Below are 5,147 nucleotides of genomic sequence, written 5' to 3' on the forward strand. Positions count from 1 at the left end.
GTCTTCGTCAGACCGGGACGACAAAGGTATAATTCATGTGAAATTCGGGAAAATACTACTCAAATAGATCCCATTTGAGTTTCCCAATAAAATCACATACTAGAATTATTGTTGTTTATTTTATGACATGATTATGCTTTGTTTACAGATTGTTATACATGGCATTTGAGATAGGAAAGTTTGACAGAAACAGTCAGACTTCTAGACGTTCGGTGTATCGTTACATAGGAGAAGACACCGTCCTATTGTAGATTATTCGATACAGATCAGACCGAAGTCTAGGAATAAGACGTACCGTCACCTCGATTGGAGAGTAGGTGACAGATCGTCTTATTCACCCCGGGATCCCTAGAATTATAGTTGAGTCGAGTCTAGACATGATTTGACTAGAACTGCATGTGTTTATAGATGTGGTTTCATAGATTATGAAACCCATGTTTGTTGCTTTCAGTTATGATAGCATGTTTAGATGATTTGATTTAAATTGCATGTTTATCTGAATTGCGCTGCATGCTTATTTTGAGTAGATTTCATAGATTATGAAATCTATTGCCTTGAATTGTTCATGATAGCATGTTTTATGATTTAGATTGTTTATATGCATGCTTACCATGTTTTATACTGAGATTTATTCTCACCGGAGTTATCCGGCTGTTGTCTTGTTTTGTATGTGTACATGAAAACAGGTGGGGCAAGATCGGGGTCGAGAAGATGATGAGAGAAGATGAGTTTAGCGTGGTGATTCCAGACTTGGATAGATTTGGTTTTATTACTTGAACTTTAGTAGTTGAACCTTAGATTAATTGAAAAGACTGTTGTACATTATTGTACCTTTATACTGAAATGTAGTTTTATACAGATGTGTATATTATGTAGATGCCATTACCTTCCGCACTTACATTTTTAAAAAAAATAATAATTTTAGACCTTATTTTATCTTAATTGATAATTAAATCCCAAAGATGATTAATAAGAAAGATCAGCGTCCGGGTCCCCTCAATTATGTTGGCTAATTATATTACGTGCATAGAAAATATTCATTTTTGAGATTTATGCGATTTTGCTTGTGGCCATCTCACTATCATGGGAGCATTATTTTATCCGGTCTCTAGTTACCGGTCATGGGAGCATTATTTTATCCGGTCGTCAGTTACCGGTCATGGGAGCATTATTTTACTCGGTCGTCAGTTACCGGTCATGGGAGCATTGTATTATCCGATCGCCAGTTACCAGTCAGTTTAGTTCAGTTCAGTTCAGGGACCACTTGCGTAGACCATAATCTCAACAGAAAATTATAACATGCTATTTCAGTACAGGGCTCTGAGGAGCAAACATTTTCACTATGATTTTCAGTTTAGTTATGCACGTATTATAATTGCTCATGATAAATTATTTTCACGATTATGCCTCATGACATGATAATTTTACTCCCATGAAAATTTTATTATATTATTTACTCGTTATTTACGATATATGCATGCTGGGTCTTTAGGCTCACTAGACTTGATTGTTGTAGGTACTGATGTGGTCGGGGCCGAGGGCGGGGACCAGTGAGCTGGCTTGGGTCGGCAGTAGTGGCACCCGAGGACCTCACTTCAGCATTTATTATTTTTAATTCAAACCAAGTTTTTATCTTGCTGAGTTATTTTTAAGTCATTATTTTGCAAACATTAGATTTTTTCCGCTGCTATTTTGAATATCAAACATTTTTATCAGTGTAACTTATGATTGAGACATTTTAATTATTTTAAAAAGAAAATTTTTAATTTTTCCGCAAATTTTCAAGCACAAATTTTCGGGCCTTTACAGCTGGTATCAGAGCAATAATTCTGTATATGGTTGTACTACTACTGACCTCGAGAAGCTCATGAAGTCACGTCTTCGATCTGTAAGTTTTACATTTATGCATTTTATTTAAAGCATGAATTATTTTAACAAGTATGATTTCATGAAATATTTTACGTTCAGATTTTAATTATTCAGTCTTTGTTTAAATTAAAAAAATATATAAATTATGTATGCTGGGTACGTTTGGAATTGGACATGTCTAACAATTCGAATATTGGGCTTTAGGAGAGGTTGAAAATGATTTGACTATATTAATTTTTAGGTCAGTAGTGTTGATGTCCTTCTTATGGCTTATAAGTTAATCTTGAAAATTATGAATGCTTTTGAGACTTGTAGAATTTCTAAGAAATTATTGATGGTTCTTGGTTGCTAGTCGAGTAAATTTTTGAGGATTTCATATAAGGAATAGCGATTCGAAGGCTACGACAATCTGTAGGATTATAAATGTACAATTTTAAGATTTTAAGTATCTATGGAAATGTAAGATTAATTATGAGAATTTATTTAGGATGCATGCTCTACATAGTTGGATTTGAGGATTGAATTGCAGGAGTTGAGAATTTTAAGGACCTAATTGTAATAACCAATGATTTAAGGACCTAAGTTCAAAAATAAAATTTCTAAGGGACTATTTTCGAATTTACCAAATTTTGAGATTTGATTTCGAGTTCGAGAATCTAAAAGTTTAATGAGGTAAAGATGGAAAATTTTATGGGGACAATGATGCAAATTTCGAAGAGTTTTAGGGCCAAAATGAAAATTTGGAGAACTGTAAGGGTCAGATTGCAATTTTCAAAATTTTAAGGATTAGATGCGAACTTTTGAGGAACACTTGGGATTTTAAGTATTTATAGAAATGTAAGACGTGTTATGGGAATTAATTTCGGGTTTAATAAACTTAAGACTATTGAACCTTATGATACGGGAAATCTATAAAATGAAATAGGGAATACTGAGAACTAATGGGTAATTGTGGAATTTCGAGATTTAGGAAAAATTGGATGATATTCGAGGAAAGTAAGAATTATTTCTACAATTTTCAGAGATTTGAGAACTTATTTAATAGTAAGTGAGAATTGAACGGTTTAAATGATAGGAATTTTCGGTTATTTAGGCTCGGAAGAAATATAGAATATTTAGATATTTGGATTATAATGTTATAATGAATGGTAACCAAGGACATTGTAGGATGAATCAATCTTAGACGTGAAAATTTAAGCGTTTGTGAAATAATGTTGGGGCAAATTAAGAATTTAAAGTGATGACGATTTAAGTTAAATTTGATCGGTTAGTTAAGTTATAAGGATAAACATTGAGTTAGTAAATTTTTGGGAACATAAGATTGATGTGTCACAAGTTTTAGTCATGATCTTAACAGTTAAGATTATACCTCGTGATAATTTAAAAATTTTAAGAAAGTTGGGTACGATGATGGTTAGTTTAATTGGTAGACGCACTAAGAGGTGAGGTAGACACCTTGTCTTGAGAAATTTTGGAAGTCATGAACAAACTTGGAACTAAACGGATATGTGTATTGGGATTATTTTATTCAAAGCTATTTGGATTAGGTAATTTTGAATTTCAAATTTATGGGATATTTGTTCATACGAAAATTTTGGGTGAAATGAAAACAAAAGAGAATTAGTTGTGTTCAATATAAGTTATCAATTGATGAATATTAAGATTTTTTTTTTCAAGTAAGAAATCTAAAAGCTTGATATGGGGATTCTAGAATTCTATGGGTTATAAGTAAAATTGATTTATTAAAGTTAGTCTAATGCTACCATGGGCTAACTTATTAAGTTTATATGCTAAAATTAAGTAAGCATTAAGGATAGATAAGAATGCGACACTTGTTCCACTGAAGTTCAGAGTCACAGGCCTCAACTAGATTGTAATTGGGAAGAGGATAGTTGAGCAGGTAATTGATGCTGGAAGTGTTATTATTAAGGTAGAAGGTCAATGCTGTATAATTGAGTTTTATGGATTAACGTTATTCGAGGTTTAAGATTTACACCGATTTCACACCCGGGATGTACTTGTACATTATAAGTTACGTAAGTTTAGTGCCGTAAGATAAAGATTCGATTCCAGGATTTTAGACTAATTCTACTATGAGGTTGAAATAAGGTGTACCCTTTAAGCGTTCTACTGAGAATAGTAGTCGATCAGTAAATTTTGGTACAAAAGTTTCTTAAGTCGAACCGCATAAATGCTAATATAATAAGTCGATGAATATTACGAGTATATTATAAGAAAAGTAAGGTGCGATAAGTTTGGGCATCCATTTCTAGAAGGAGGAATTGTGAGATAAGTCAAAATTCGAGGTTATAGAAAAATAGAAGTAAGTCGCCATAAGTCGCTTTAAGTTGCGATTCGCGAACGAGGTTTATGGTAAGCAATTTAACTAGGATTGAAGAGACGTAAGGACAGCTTAATATTTATATTATCAGAGTAGCGCATCAGAAGCGTGGATTATTAGGATTCTATAATTAAGAGTCTAAACTTTTTGTTTATCAAGGATAAGCGAATTTCGAGGACGAAATTTCTTTTAATGGGGGAAGGATTGTAGAACCCGTAAATTGGACTGCGTATAAGCCATGCATAATTCTAGTATTTAAAATTAAAATGATTTTTATCGTATGAGTATTTAAATTCTTTTCTTTAAATTTATTTATTTTACGCATTAGTTTAATTGTTATCTTTTCAGTTAAATAAGTGAGGCCGGACCGGAGATGGAGTATTGAGATAAGTTAACAAAGACTTATTTAAGAAGTGGTGATTTAGCATGTTAGTAAATATATTTTAAAAAAAGTTGGCATTCATGCAAGTTATTAAATTTCTTTGGTATTTTATTAAGTTGTTTTAAAGCATTAGATGCATGTTTATTTCATTAATTTGTGTTTAATTATTTTCATGCATAATTAGTGCATGATAGAATTTATTTCATTAAATTTTAAAGGTTCATGCATTATAGATTTTTAAGTTGCATTTCGCGCTCGAACGAAGAACGGAGATCGAGAAATTATCAGGAAAATTATTTTAATTACATGATTAATTTTTATTAATTATTATAAGATGTTTTAAATGTATTTTTCAATAAATGGGATTTTTTGGGTATTTTTACCCGCTAGAGCATATTTTTCATCGGTACGAAAATTTTAATGAAACGAGAGACTTTTTGAGAGCTCGGGAAATATTTTCAAAAAAACGTACCTAAACAAAATATTTTTGAAAGTGTTTTTGGGCTTAATGGGTTATGGGATTATTTTATGCATAATGGGCCTAAAATTCAATTT

The sequence above is a fragment of the Primulina eburnea genome, chromosome 13, assembly GCF_022965805.1.
Source record: "Primulina eburnea isolate SZY01 chromosome 13, ASM2296580v1, whole genome shotgun sequence".
In the NCBI taxonomy this organism is placed as follows: Eukaryota; Viridiplantae; Streptophyta; class Magnoliopsida; order Lamiales; family Gesneriaceae; genus Primulina; species Primulina eburnea.